The sequence below is a fragment of the Papaver somniferum genome, chromosome 7, assembly GCF_003573695.1.
Source record: "Papaver somniferum cultivar HN1 chromosome 7, ASM357369v1, whole genome shotgun sequence".
Classification (NCBI taxonomy): domain Eukaryota; kingdom Viridiplantae; phylum Streptophyta; class Magnoliopsida; order Ranunculales; family Papaveraceae; genus Papaver; species Papaver somniferum.
This window is the reverse complement of record NC_039364.1, coordinates 264160946-264177067: the sequence shown is the minus strand read 5'-3', so window position 1 is coordinate 264177067 and position 16122 is coordinate 264160946. Positions and strand designations below refer to the sequence as shown.

Below are 16122 nucleotides of genomic sequence, written 5' to 3'. Positions count from 1 at the left end.
GTTCGCCCGTCTGATCTCACACGTGTTGTGTGACCGTGTTTAACTCGGGCGGAATTTAGTTTTACGTTTCTTCGAGCGGTCATTTGGAATCCGTCTGATCAACGGGCGGAATTTAAGATTCCGCCCCTTACCAAACGTAATTTATATTTACGCTCGATAACAAACGTGATTTATATTTACGCCCGTTTGAAACGTAATTTATAATTCCGCGCAGAAATGAAACGTAACTAAGAAATCCGCCCGTCTTCATGCGTAAAATTGTTTTACGCGCGACCAAATTTGGTCTTCTCCCCATAACGTCACAATACAGATTAAACTCATATTTAGTCTTTTTTTTTGGTCTTTGATCTTTGAGTTTAGTCGTACCATTGCAGTCGCTCTTAGAGTATATATACTTTAGTCAGACCATCCAACTTCGTTTAGTAACTTGTACCAGGAGAATATCAGCACTCCTACTTATGATACTTTGACTTCTGCTAGACTTATGCGAGTACCAAGGCGTAAATACAATTACCAACAAAAGAAAGTGCTTACAGTTGAACCTCGATAAATGAATGCTCTCGGGACATAGAAAAAATATTCGTTTAACGAGATTATATATTTCATTCATTTATCGATAAACGAATATTTATTCATTTAGACAATATTTTCTCAGTTAGGAAGTTAAATTGTATAGGAGAAAATGTACAAGTATACCAGAAAATGGTCAATTAGAGGAAAAAATCCAAAGATTAATTGGTGTAGGTTTTAATTTACTTTATAGAAATGTGATCTTTTGAACTATCCTAACGAGAATGATGCAGCTATGGAGTCTCCAACAAACAAAGAAATTATTGAGTCAGTAATGAATAATGAGAATGATCTTGAACCAGATGATAGTAGCATCGTACCAAATGTGTCATCTAAATGATTTTAAAGCGATGGTCACTTTAAAAAATTACTTTCTACAACACGAGCAAAATATTCCAGAAATTGTGCAAGCATTGCATAAAATTAAGGATACAGTGCATTTTGGTTTGGGTGGAAGAAAAAAACAATCAACCATAAATGATTTTTTTTGAGTTCATTCCTACATATACTTTTATGTAAAATTTTCTGATCATGTATTTTGGTATATATTTATATATAATTCAGTGATTATTCGTTTATATTTCTATAGGGCCTTTAAGGATCCAATTTTTTTATTCATTAATGCATTAAACGAGGTTATTCATTTATCACCTTGGCCCGAATTGGGACTGGAGAAAATTATTGATTTGGCGAGGTTATTCATTTATCGAACATTCGTTTATCGAGATTCAACTGTACTTGTATTTTCAAAGTATAAATGGATGCCATTGCCAGCAAACTGAGCAGCGTGATCGAACGGATGATTCATTCAATATACGTACATCGAATTCTGTAAATAGCAGTTACCCGTTTGACTAGTGCTAGACTAATATAGTATCCAAATAATAAATGCATGCTTTGGAGAAGCACTGTACAAGGAAAATCTATGGCGTGGTGAATGAACATTTTAACTTGAATTTTCTCGTGTATTTTTTATACGCCGATATAAATTGTCATATGGTGTGACCAAAAAATAAAAATTTCACTTGTGATGATAAGAGTCAGCCTCCTGAGTCCCGGATGTGAATCTACAGAATGGATCATCTAGCTGGTAGAAGAGGCCGGACAGAAGTCTAAAAGTGTGTATTTGGGGCGTTTTAGTTATGTTTTTCGTTCTTTTGACTCCACTCCATTTTTATAAACACTTGCTGACCCTACTTGATTCTAGATTTTACGACCCCACCCCACTCAATTTGTACTTTCACTCTTACTAAATGGCCTCAATTTGCGAACTTTCGGAGAGAAGTACTATCTGCTTGATAACGCCTAATTTCTTGTTCAATTATTTCAAAAACATTACAAATTTACAATCATTTAGCAGCAAAAAAGATGTTGCATTTCGGTGCTCTTGACATTACACCTCTCCTAAAGAACAGACTTTTGCCAACATACCCACACCCGCAGCACCTACTTCAACTTTCTTCTTCTGTCACAGCCTATCGTATGCACTGCAGTAAAAATATGTGCAGAATTATTACTTTATAATATCAAGTCTAGTGAGTAGCTGCTGACAGAAGCACTTAAGCCATTCGCAGCAAATGTTTTCACTAATTTAACCACAAATCCTAGACAGTGATTCAACAGTATCCAATCCCACCATTAGCAAGAAGGAGATCCTGTCAGTATCAAGTATAAGACTACACTTGCAGCCTCCATATAAGGCTTCTGCAGTTTCTTACAGAGCCGAAAAAAGTCCTCAAACCGTCTACATGAAACCTAGTCAGACCTGAGCAAATAGAAGTGATAAACCATACAAACTAGGTATTTGCATAGCTTCAGTCGAACATAATTTCAATCTAACAATTACACGCTTTTATCATGGTTAACTAGCCTATGGAACACGCCAAGATTACTTCCTTCAATGCACTGGGTCACCCTTGACACATGCCCAGTGGTCTTATTTCGTTTAATTTAAGATACAGAGGATCCCTACTCTCTACTGGACTTGAGAACGCAGGAACGTCAGGACAAAAAGAAAAAAAAAAGTGCAACAGAGTAATATCAATGATCAATCATCAATCAAATTGACAACCTAAATTATGTATTCAATAGAGTGCAAAATAGCCTTAATCCATCAAATGACAAAGTGTTCGACAAATAAGTAACATCATTATGACTTTTGGGCTTATGACATACTAGGAAATCCAGTCCACAGACTTTTGCTGTTGTTAAAAGCAGCAACAACAACGCAACCAACTCAAAAACATTGGCTATTTTACTCCCTAAGTTCAACATCTATATTGGTTGATAAATGGTTGAGGCCTTCATTGCCTGCACAAGCATCTAGTAGAACAACATGCTTGAGGAATATCTACTCCTTTACACTCAATGAAAATAGTTGTTTACAGCTGAATTCACAAAGTAAGTCTGTGGGAAGGTTTATTTATATGGAAAAGGTACAACAAAACAGTAGGGTTCTTCTAGTTTCAACTTCTATGCTTTGCAAATAAAATGTGTAACTATATCAAATGCAACAGTCCGCTAAGTTGTTCTCTGTTTCTTTCCCAAGATTATAATAAACGAAATACCACATAAGTTCACAACTATAAAAACTTATTGCTTTCACTCACCAAGCCTCAAAATGCGCATTTGAAAAATTCACCATAACTAGCTCAAAGTCTAACAGCATCAAACTGCACACAACAATCAGCAAGATGATTGTAACAATTACCTGGGCACAAACGAAACCGCTAAGGGCAAAAGTAGAGAACTCCAGTATATATGCCACTCTCATCAATATGACCAATGTTAAGCTGAACTGAAGCACGGTCTTTTGCAGTAAAAATTCTAATTGTTGCGGAACTGCAAATATTCAACAAAAGTACAAATTTGATCATTGATCAAAACCCACCAAAACTGAAAACGTAACCGAATCGTCAAATAAAAAAGAAGGAAAGGATCCATGTTTTGTCCTTCTTTGTTCATCAACTTGGCAAGAATTTTGTAAGGCAACAACTATATATAAGTCAACAGCTGAAAGAAAAAGAAAAAAAAACATATAGGAGTTAAGATTTGGGCAATTAAGAGAGTACGCAGTTTGTGCTAATATGGATAACTTGGGCTAGTAGTGTTACAAAAATTCCTTGTTCACTTACCAACTAGGCATGTAAGATGTCTCATATTCACCATACTCTTTTTTTCTCTTTTGGACAGCTCAAAGCATTCTTATTTGTTTCATAAGTGTGCATATAGGATGAGAAAAGAATAAATTAGATTGCACTCTACTTGAAGTATATCGATTAGGTTAGTTTGAATGGTCAACACTAAGCAATTAGATTGAGTAGGCAGAACAAATGCATTAATGTGAAAGAATGAAAATTGTGTAAATTTTTGTGGCCGTAAGAAATGGTGTAGTACTATCCAAAGGTCACGTCATTATTGATCTGCACATTGGCTAATTAAACTAGCATAAACCAAACACCAGAAACAAGAAAACAAAATTGAAGTAATCTGGTGTAGACCCCAACAGAAGTTATCGTCTGGAAAACCCAACAGATAAGCCTTACAGCCAACTACTTTCTCTAAACAAAGGCACAGGGTTATTGGCACCAACAAAACCAACATAAACCGGAACAGATAAGCCTTACAGCCACTAGGTTCATAAGCCTTATAACACACTAATTGGTGTCAGGAGAAACTTAATATGGTTTGGAGGAGCTGAGCAAGTCCGGATCACTAAACAAAGTGTCTTAACCAAACCAAGATTCGAACTCAAGACAGTAAACTCTGGCTGAACCATATAATCAAGAAAAAATTTATTCCTAAATCAAAAAGATCATACATTAACCACCATCAACACGTAAAACACACTCGCAAGGTTCAACCACGACCTCGACGTTCACCCCGACTGCAACTTCCATCCCCACCCCACCCCCACAACCAGCACAAGTTTCATCTTCTTCACCTCTTTTGAGGCGTGCATTTCAAACATTAAAAGCATTTTTGAGAGGGATGGTGCTGAAGTCGTCCTCTTAGCACTGGTCTCGGATTTGATGCTTAATAACCCTAGAAGGTGGAATGTGCCTCTTATTACAGAGCTTTTTGATTCTCAAATAGTGCAACTAATTCTTAACATGTATATCCCTCAACATGGTGAAGATGCACTTATTTGGGAACCAAATCGAACAGGAGCCTTCTCTGTCAAATCTGCATATAGAATTCTTGCACCACCAGCTAATTATATAACCCATAATCATCAGCAAGTGCCTACTTTAGTCTGGAAAAGATTATGGAAGGTTAATGTGTCTCATAAAGTGAAGCTATTTATATGGAAATGCTTAAAAGGGATTGTCCCTACTTTGTTCAAAATCAGCCATTACAAGACTGGAATTGATACTCTCTGCCCTCATTGTTGGTTCAATAAATATCAGATCACTTCCGTCTTTCGTAAACACGTAATCGTTGCTGATTATCAATTCATTACATCCACACTTAACCAAAATGTCTTTCTTAAACACTGTTAGGGCTCTAAAACTAAAAACAGATAAATTGAGACTTTAATCCTTTGATTGGGGTTCAACCACCTTAAATTTTGTATATAAAACTTGATGATCAATTTAGTTCTACAGCAGAAGCTTAAAAGGAAATACTGAATAAGGCAATACTTAACAAGTGGGAAATACAGCAATTTGAAGAACTCTCTTACCATGTGGTGTTAAATTGACATGGATCAGCTACACCAACATAGATATTAGAAATGCTGGTAGAGAGTTAATTTGTGTTTTTCCGATTTGCTCATACCAAGAACCAAAATAATAAACCCTCTTCTTCTCTTTTTCATCCTCTTCTTCTTCTTCCTGTTTACTGCTATTCCCTTACTTATTAGTAACAACAACATGCTTCCTCTCTTAGATTTACTTTCAATTATTCTTTTAATAAACAGAATCTGAATGCGAATGTGAAAATTGAGATTCTTGTACGCCTTAGATTTACCAGTTAAAATTGAGATTTTTAATGAATCTTGTAAGCCTTAGATTTTTGGGTCGCTCCATTTTCGAATTTACCATCTTGATTTACTAGTTACAGTGTTACACTCGTATGGTGGAAGAGTCACGAGCAGATATGGACAAAAATGATAAGGCTGGACTTTGTCTTTGGGACGCTCCATTTTGGGAGCCGTGTCCGCGTCCGACTCGCATCCGACGCATTAATTTGCGTATCATGCGTGTGTCTAGTTTGGACGCACCAATAACTCGAATTTGACGCGTTTTTTTTCTCATTTTCAGTTAAACTTATTTCTTTATTTTTATTATTATTAACTAAATGAAGAAAGACAATCATTTAGATCAATTAATTAGGTTTTTGTTATTGGAAATGACATCATGTATATCTTTAGTTGGGTATGTGTTGTTCATGCTTCACAAAAAAAAAAGTTGTTTTTAAAAATGCATTTTGATTGTGCCATGTGTTTAATAGTGATTAATTGCTTGACCTTCGGTGTGTATTAACAAACGATATCTTCTTTTCCTTTGAAATTTATACACATGTAGCATCATTTTCTAATTTTTAGGATCGAAACACTTGACTTTGCTGTATAAATACATGATTGTATATATAAATAATATATAAATAAAATATGTATATACGTGTCCACGTCCTAGTTTTCTGAGAATTTTGTAATGTCTGCGTCCGCGTCTACGGGTCCACCTCTCGCAACCCAGAGTACGGCTGACCTTGTAAAAAAAATCAACACAATCAAAGAAAAGTTGGTGCTAAGTTTTAACCCTTCAAGCTTGAAAAGGTTCTGCAATTTAGGTTGAATTAAACGAATATCTGCCTACTCTATTCACAGTTTTGAGTGATTCCTTTGCTTCATTCAACTAGAACTAGTAAAGGGCTCGTGCGCTGCACGTGTTATCTGAGTTGGATATTTCATATACAAAAAAAAACAAATAGTTTCCCAATACAATGTGATAATAGAATGAACTTTGATGCCAAGCTTAGTTCGGATATCAGCCGGAAAATGCACCATAAAAAAGTTATCAAGCCAGATTTGCATTCCATATCCAAGCCCTGCGCGAAAATGTACAACTGCATATATCAACTGAACTAAATTACTCAACTGGTCAAAAAATATCTTGCACAGTTAGACAATATTAAGTCAGTCCGTAGATATCGCTCCCTCCGTTTCTGGGCAAGAGTTACTATCGATCAAAAAAAAAAACCTTTTCAATTTGGCCCATCTTTAGTCTAAAATGAAAAAAAATGAGAGCACCTCATTTTCAAAAACGAAGGTAGTAAGATACAGGCATAAAGAAGTGATTAATTTTATGTGCTTGGTTCGTTGTGAACTGAATATTTCGTATAACAGCCGGCACAATAATCATTAATACTTATGTACCAAGACCCTAGAATCACAGCCAACGGACATGGAAAGAGGTACAAAAAAAAAGAAAAAGAGACATACAGAATCTGCCCCATGAGGGAAATGCAATAGAGAATGTAAAATTTAACTTTATAACACCTGGACAACAGGATACCAATAATGACGAACTACAAAAACAGAAAAACGTAATACAAACAAAAGCTCATTTATATATATTCACTACATTATGGGTACTGGAGATGAGATTGACTTTCAAGTTCAATTTCCCATCATGAAATTGGCAGCCATGGGTAAGAGATATCCAGGCTACGAAATAAGCATTTTTAAAGATAGTTTTGGTCAAAATAAAGCATATATCAGTCCAAGTTATGACTAACCTGAAAATTATCAAAAGCTTGAGAGGAATGTTACCATCAAATTCACGCATCATATCCCACGCCCAGTCACTACACCAACCAAAACAACTGTAATGGTAATCACTACAACAGAATTAGGTGGCCGACGTCAACTCTTTGTGTTATCTTTTTCACAGCAATATCAATACGAATGAGCTGGACATTCTTTTTATAGTGAAAATTGGTCATTATTAAAAACTGTATATAGATTGAATGTTCCAAATTACACCAAATAACCCGAAATGACTAAGACTCTATACCACAGCCACAAAATGACTAATCTGAACGTCTGCAATAGTGAGATGAACATGATATTGGCCACCGGTGTTCTCCACAGTTCTAACAGCCATTTCTATGATACCCCAATATGCTCTAGTGTTGCTTTGTACTGTGTACGTATTTCCATAAGTGCTGCAAGAGCGAAATCTGTCTCCTTTGTGCTGTAATAGACATTTGGGAAATAAATTACGCAGAATCCACAAACTGCATACAGAAGTTGTGAACAGAGACTAAACATAAAACATTTAAGATAGTTTTAGGTCAAAGGCAGCTAAAATACAACTCATGGATAAAGCTATGAGCTAATTTTACTTGAATCAAATTTCGAGGATAAAACTTCTGTATAAGCCATCTCATAGACATAACGTAGACCTTTACATATCTCTAAGAAACTAACAAACGTATGATCCAAAAAGAGGACCCTTTGATGCACAAAGAACTAAATTAGTAAATTCACTCCACATTAGTTCCTATTTCAGTTAATATTCCCAAAAAAAAAAAAAACAGTTGAGTTTATATAAGTAAGTACACTCCAATTAAAAGAGTAGAAACTTAAAAAATCAACATTGAGAAACACTCAAACCGTATGTACCTGGCAAATTATATGGATCACATGCATAGCAATACTTCAGTAACAACATCCATTCACGTCTGTAACTTGCTTTTCTGTGCTTCTCCTGCTTGTTCCATTTGGAATTTAAACACACCTAAACAAAATGCTTTTGAACAGCAAATTTGAAATTAGTCTCAAACTGACTCAACTTGTACATAATTAAGATTTATAATCAACATTTCATCGAACACGTTCATGACATAATCTATGCATCCCAAATTCTTGAACATTAGCCTCAATCCAAGTAAAATACATGCCAACTATAGAGTGTGCTTTTCATAAGTTCCGGATTACCTTCAAAAAAACAAACAACGACTTAGCACAAAATGCGTGTATGATTAAGCATGAATACCAAAAATCTAACAAAATGTCCCCACTAATATCAAGTGACTCGAGAACCGACATACCTCCGACATACCTGTTCTCAATGGATATCTTCATAGCATTTTCTGGCCTTAGATTAACCGCACCAGGAGGAGCAAAATATAAAAGAAACCTAAATAAGTTCATAATCACGAATTTGATCTTCTCTAAGTTCTTTAGCCCTGTCTCGATAATTCTTCTGCCTTCTCTTCTCCTCCTCTACCTCTTGCCCTGTCAAATTTCAAATTTTCAATGTAATATGGAAACCCCCAATTTATGATAAACCCCTAATAATAATGAATCAACAAAAACAGAATAAAATGGATGACTTACTTTTTCCGATTCATCATCTTAACTTCGCTTATAATTTTTCTTCAGCTCCGAAAAGTTGCAAAACAAATATCATCAACAACAGTATCTTCATCAAACAGTAATACAGAGAAAATATTCAAGAAACAAAGCATCCTCACCCATCTATCCAGACCGATTGCGTTGATCTTGGCGATTTGAAATTTGAACTGGCTTCTCGAACTTTCAACCTTGATTTAAAATTTGAACTTGTTTCTCGAAAGTTCGACCCTGAGAATGACCTTTTTATCCTTTGCTTTTTGAAGGCTAGTGTTTGTCGGATTAGCCTCAAATTATTTTTATTTTCACTTTATGCGCGATGGTATTTAAGTAAAAAGGCCCTAAATAGGCTCTTTGCAAAGGAACGGTTTTTTTGGGACCAGCCTTTTTTTGGGACCATTCTTTTATTTTGGGTAAGACATTAGAAGTAATTTTAAGTCGACAAACAAAAATAATCAAAAAAATGATTTCGGCTAGGAGTTCACTATTTCCCCGCCGTAAATAAAAAATACGGCTTGGAACACCATCATTTCCCAATCGCTTTTGTGTTCTACGATTGGGTCGACAAATTATCCCAGCCGAATAACTGTCCGTTGCGGCTGGGATTTGATGTTTTCCCAGCCGTAAATGGTTCTGAAAACTAAAAAAAAAAATCGAAAAAACTTTTGGTTGGGAAAACCAAGCCGAAACATGGACTCTCGGTTGGGTCGATAAACTATCCCAGTCGTAATCTTGATTCACGGTTGGGAATCTAAGAACTCCCAGCCATAAATACTTTCAGAAATTGTTTTTTTTTTACCCGAAATTCATCGAATTGGATTTTTTTAACCATTTAAAACAAAAATAAATGGTGGGGTTTCTTAGTTTTTTCTTTCCATGATGATCATCATCTTTATCATGATCTTTGAGAAGGAGAAGGAGAAGAAAATAGTTTTGTGTTTTCTTGATGATCATCATCCTCATCATGATGAAATTATGCTCATCATCTTTTCACAATTTATGAATGAGAAGAGAAGGATGGGGAAAACATAATAGATTTAGTTTTTTTTTTTTTTATGATCTTCATCATGATGAAATCATGATCATCATCTTCATCATGATTTGTCAATGAAAAGAGAAGGAGAAGGAGAAGATTACAGATTTAGGATTTTTTTTTTTATGAATAGTGAAATTTAGGTAAGGGTATAATAGACATTAGGAACATGATGTGATAAGGGATAACTTCATTTACTATTCCATGATCCAAAAAAGCCCCCAAAAGACCATTTACTTCAAAGCCCCAATACCAGGATTCTTTTAAAAGCGTACGCTTCACGCTTCGAAGCATACGCTTCGCTTCAAATTTCAGCATTTCGCTCTGAAGCACCAATGTGAAGCGAATCTATCATGAAGCGCTAGATTCCCTAATTTGATGCACTTTTTGACTTAGTCAAATCCTTTCCCGCTTAATTTTTAAAGTTCCCTACCTCCCACTTGCCTGGAGTAGGCTGAACCAATGTGCCACACGTTTTTTTTTTGATAATAATTATACTTATATAAAATTTATATAGTCTTTGAGGGAAAAACAAAGAGAAGACCAAGAATATGAGAAACGGCAAGAGGGATTCTATTGATCGGCAGCAACCATATTACATAGAAGAGTATGCTTTATATACAACCATGGGAAAACCCTAACTACCTAGTTGGGCCGCACACCTATGAGCCATAGGCCCTACAACAGTCCCCCTTGTGCGGTCCAATAGAACTTCATACGCAGTGCTTCACATATAGTGCTTCGAATGTAATTCTTCAAATGTCCTCCTCTCCTTGATGACATGTGCCGAAATCAATTGCCTCATTAAAATTTTTACAAGGAAAAACCAAGTGGGATAAAACCTTGGTAGAACTCTTCACATGTAGTACTTCACATGTTGTCTCTTAATTTACATGTTGTTCATCACATGCAATACGATCTTCACAGATCGATGAGTCTAAGTTAATTGCCTCGTTAAAACTTCGCCAGGGAAATCCAGAGGGACAAAACCTGAACTAAAGAAAAAGAGTACAATATTAATCAAACTTAGAACATAGTTGGACTCGAATATGTTGCCTCATTAAAACCTTGAAAAAGAAAACCCAGTAGGATAAAACCTTGATGAATGGAAAAGAGTACAACGTGACAGATACAAGTAAAGGTGATCTGTTGTAGATGATCACTTTGTTTCGTTGAAGTTAATTAGTTGCTTCACAACTCCTAAGGCAGAAAATCCTTGTGGGAAAGACAATAGCCTTAGTTGGGAAATTACTTCCCGGTGTTTTTTGTTGTCTCATTAAAAAACTTGCCGAGCAACACAACCCTGTGGGAAAAAGTAACCTAGGTGAAGGAAAAGAGTTCAACACACCATTAGATGCTCCCCCTGATGTCGGACAATTTTCATTAGTCTAATGTAGTCAAAAGGAGTTTATCACACTTTACTTTGGTGACTTGGATATTTATAGAACCATGTTGTTGATTCTGGAAGTTACGTTGCTTAACGGACTATCGTGTTTCATTTATTTGAGTCGGATATTTTCAATAATATCAACGCGATCTTTATGTCTTCAACGTTCAACATACTTGATGCTTTTAGTATTGTCTCGCTAAAAACCTTGTCGAGTAACAAAACCCTTTGGGAAAAACTATTCTCGATCGAAGGGAAAAAGAGTACAACATAGCTTCAATTTCGAAGTAAATTATGTCGACATCATATCCTTGGATCCTCCACATGATGTCAGCATCTCCCCCTGATTACTTTCAGAGTTGTTCCAGACTGTTCCTTTAGTCATGTACTTTTCGAAACTGAATATCGGTAATGGCTTATAAAATAGTCTACCATATCCCCCTCTGATTACTTTCGTTGGAGAAGATATTATTGTTCCTTCATAATCAACAACCTTTGGATTGCAGTTTCTTTAGCATTCCTTTTTTATGTCTTTGTAGGGATTAAGCAAACTCATGTCAATGGTTACTTAGTATATGGTTACGTTCACTATACCATTCCAATGACGTTGCATTGGCGCTGAGGTATATCTGGTTAACAAGTTCACTGAGGATGTAACATTTGGTCGAGTATATTATGCTAAGTATATGTGTATATTGTACTAAGATAAGGGAAATTCATCTCCCTACACATCTTCGTCATCTTCCTTTAGACGAATTGGTCGTTTACTTACATTTGAACCTCGACTAATCATGGGAGTGCTATCAGGATGCATGTCGTTATGAAATTGCCTGATAACTTTAGACGAATGCAAACTGGTGGAATAATATACCACAAGCTCAGTATTCGGTCGAGATTTCCCCAGATTTTTTTATCTCAAATTTCGATTTCAAATAGCTTTTAAGGTCTCTTATTACATCAAGAGTACCCATCATGTCTGTACCATCGACATAGATAGCTACAATTCTAAATCAAGAACTTTCTTGTGAATACGCAATGAAAATAACTTACTTGTTTATCCCCTCCAAATCAAATAGTCACTTAAATGGGTATACCACATCCACCTGATTGCTTCTATCTAAATCTGAGCGTTCTATCTAACTGTAAACGCACTCTGTGGTTTAGAGTCACTTGATTTGAGAAACAAAAGGCTATCAAGCACTTTTGTAAATATCTTCTATCTCTTGATTCTTTTAGAGATACGTAACAACCACATATATATGTTGCATTTCAAGTCCCTTTGAAATTACCAATCTAACTAAGTAGTGGAACGCTATAACGTTCATTAGAAGAGAATAATTCCAGGGCTTTGTGAGAAACCTCGCGCCACAAGGTAAGTCTTTATACTTTAAGACTGCTTTCTTCTCATTGTGCTTTGTGACAAATTAATCATGTATGTCCAATAGGCTTTACACTTGGTTGGTTAGCACTACCACACCTAATACCTGTATATTTTTCAAAGAACCAAGTTCTACCTGGATTGTATAGGCCAAATACGCTCTTCGTTGAAATTTAGCAACAAGGAGCTTGGTTCGATCTCATCTTGCTTTATTTACTTAAGCAAATGTATATGAAATTAATCATCAATATGCTCGCATGATCTTTCCACTGACTCGTGCGCATTCTCATAATCCACTTGGGATGTCATTGTTCTCTGGAATCATTAAATTTTGGAGCGTCCTCCAGTTTGATTCATGGACATATTCAGAGACAACTAATGAGATGATTTCTGATGATATAAATAATTTGTGCCTTACTCACCTACTTCCTTTCTAGGTGAGCATTGATCGAACCTGGTGGTCTCTCCATCTTCCTATGGAGCTACGACCTCAACCACACTTCAACTGAATGTATTTGAAACACCTTAGTCTATGGTGTGTATCCCGTATTGAGGATTTGTAACTTTGCAGGTAGGTTTGCATCTGGTATTTGTGATCTCATCACTTTAGCAACATCAATGTACATTCTGAAAATCGAATATTCTTTATCACTTCACATTTACATTTGTGGAGTACAAGAATCAATATGAGACATAGTGGGAACACACCACGACAATTCCTGTCGTTCCCTTAGAAAATACTTTTTCTTGTCTCCCCCTAACGACCGGAAGACTGTCTCATTAAAGTGATAACCCGCAAATCTAGCGATAAGAGATCTCCTGCCAAAAGTTTTAAAATACAAATAATTGTTGGGAACTCATTTCCAACATAACTACTTAACAGTTTTGAGGACCCGTCATAGTACGATGTGGAGTCGTAATGACACATATACAGTGCAACCAAAAATGCGTAAGAATACGAATGTCAGGCTTAAATCCAGTTACCAACTGGTACGCAGAAAAGGTTGACTAATATTGGGTTCTAAAAACGAATTACGTAAGATGCGTGTAATATTGCATATCTCCAAAGCAATAAAAGATAGGTTGGTACGCATAACCTATTCCTTAGGCACCATCTGTAACCTTTGATGGTAGCCTCTGCGAGACCATTGGGTATAAGATGCTTTATATTGATCCTATTAAACATGCAACATTCATCAAGTCTTTTTGATGTAAATTCTCCAGCATTAACAAGGGTGGTGAGCCTTTGCACTTTTCATTGTATAATATGTGCTAGGATTTTACGAAAATTAAACGCATTGTTTGTTATGAGCAATAACTGATTCAATACGTCGAATCATCCACCAGATCCATAAATTACTTGAATGGTCTGCATTTTGCATGGATATATGTTCACTAACAACACTTTATTTCTTTGAAGAATGAGTTATTTACCATTTGCATCTAAGGAAAACATGGCGGTCTCAACCATGTTTTGCTAAATAAAGACTTTGTAAGATGAGTGACTTGCTTTGTTACTATAAAGCATAATGGGGAGAGGCAGTGCAAATCTAGTAACTTTAGAAATTACTGATTGTGATAGATGCAACAACTTCGCATTCTATTAGTTCATTGTCTTGTACACTCAAATAAAGTGATGCCCGTGTTAGTATTTCAAAATGGAACATCGTGTCACAACCAATGTGCCTTATGGTTATGTCAAAGTCTTTATGAATCAATCCCAATCAGTTCATTTTTGGGGTCAATATAAATTCAGTAACTCAAGTTCCAGTGATTTACAATTCACTAGATTGACACATTAATTTTCTAAGGATATGCTTCCTTCCACATTCATTAGAAATAGTTTATAGATGCAATCAACTTCATTCTCACTGTAAGTTTATAAAAAGGTAGGTAATAGTTCGTGCATGAACACCCTTTGGTGTGATTAACCCTTAGTACATACAAATATTAGACATTGAGTTTTGAGACCAGGTGCATTTCCAACTCTTTCATTTATGATGGGAGCTAGAGTTACATTTTAGCTTCATCCCATATTCAGTTGATACCTGTACTTTGGTGTCATTATTGGGTGGGGGGGGGGGGGTGAATACATATTTTTGTCTCATGATATATATGTCCCTTTTCACATGCTTTATATGAGTCGGTATGTCTAACCCTCATTACTTTTGGGTTCTTTCCATTTTCAATTTTGCTACATTTAGCATAATTTGAGAATATTCATTATCTCAACAGGACAAGAGAATCTCATGCCACTTACTTTAGGTTGAATATATTACTAAAGATAGTTGTTTTTTATCATAATTCAACATATACTGGTTCGTTAATTAGTATCTTGGATGAAGTAGAAAAATGGATATTTTCTGACTCATATCATCTTTTTTGAGTTCTTCCACATAAATTGGAATACATGTGATTTTATTTGCAACGTATCTTTTGAAAATGACTCTTTAATAGTCGAGCCAGTGGATTACATCCCACGTAACATTTCAAATTTGGGGAGAAAATATCAAGTACACAATAATGGCGCTCAAGTAATTCTAAACCCCAAATAAATACATTGGAATTGAGTTGGTACAACCAATTGAACAAAATACACCATTCAACTATAGCCAATATCATATTCAAGTGAACAAAAGCATTGAGACCAGAATTCTTAATGATTGAGATCAATAAAAATAATTTAAATTGACTGTTTATATGTTGTTGACTTATTTTAAGACAAAAATAAACTGAACTAGGCATATTCTAAGAACAAATAAATAAGCCTAGCGAGTAAAAACTCGCGTTATAGTTACATACCTCAAGTCACAAGCCGACCTTAAGTTCTCACTGTACAATACACCTGCAAAACCAAGCTTCGGTTCCCCAATCGCATATACAAAACCGGAACATCGTTGGCCATGAATGTCCCAACATCCAAAACGAGGTCAGGGTGGAACACAAGCAGGTGTAGGATCCGACCAGGAACGGTAAAGGACCGGGCGGGTTGGAACGGTATAGGATCGGCCGGGTTGGAACGGGACCTGATTTGCTTTCTCCTCGGGGAAAAAAAAGAAAAAAACTCAAACGAGGGTTTTCATGTTTCTGCTTCAATCCCTTCGCCAGCAAACAAGAAGATTCCCTCCGTTCATAAAGTTCATGTAAACAGACACGTAACGGAAGGAGGTCAGTGGACTAATAATCATCTTAAAAGAAAAACATAGGGCTGAACATGGTTTCGGTTTTCCGCTGGAACCGGACCAAACTAGACCAATTAAAAAGAAACCAAACCGAACCATTTCCTAATGGATTGGTTACGGTGTAGAAAGTGGAAAACTGATAGTGTTGGTTTTGGTTTGGTTTGACCTCTAAAACCAAACCAAAAACCATTGGAAAACCGATTAATTTTC

At 35.9% G+C, this 16122-nt stretch overlaps 2 long non-coding RNA genes across 5 annotated transcripts; both read right to left on the bottom strand.

Annotated features, from left to right (window-relative positions):
• Positions 1-1870: 1870 nt before the first annotated feature.
• LOC113293744 lies at positions 1871-5420 on the bottom strand. Its single transcript, XR_003332525.1, has 3 exons — positions 5255-5420; positions 3281-3411; positions 1871-2057 (listed from the first exon to the last, which is right to left on the bottom strand). It is a non-coding gene; the product is annotated as an uncharacterized LOC113293744 (long non-coding RNA).
• Positions 5421-6333: 913 nt separating this feature from the next.
• On the bottom strand, positions 6334-9156 carry LOC113293743. 4 transcript variants are annotated; one of them, XR_003332524.1, is made up of 6 exons: positions 9055-9156; positions 8918-8956; positions 8629-8815; positions 8201-8515; positions 7312-7769; positions 6334-6639 (listed from the first exon to the last, which is right to left on the bottom strand). It is a non-coding gene; the product is annotated as an uncharacterized LOC113293743 (long non-coding RNA). The 4 variants fall into 4 exon arrangements; XR_003332523.1 differs by having other exon boundaries at positions 8640-8815; positions 8918-9140; XR_003332521.1 differs by having other exon boundaries at positions 6336-6639; positions 8918-9140.
• Between the last annotated feature and the right edge of the window lie 6966 nt (positions 9157-16122).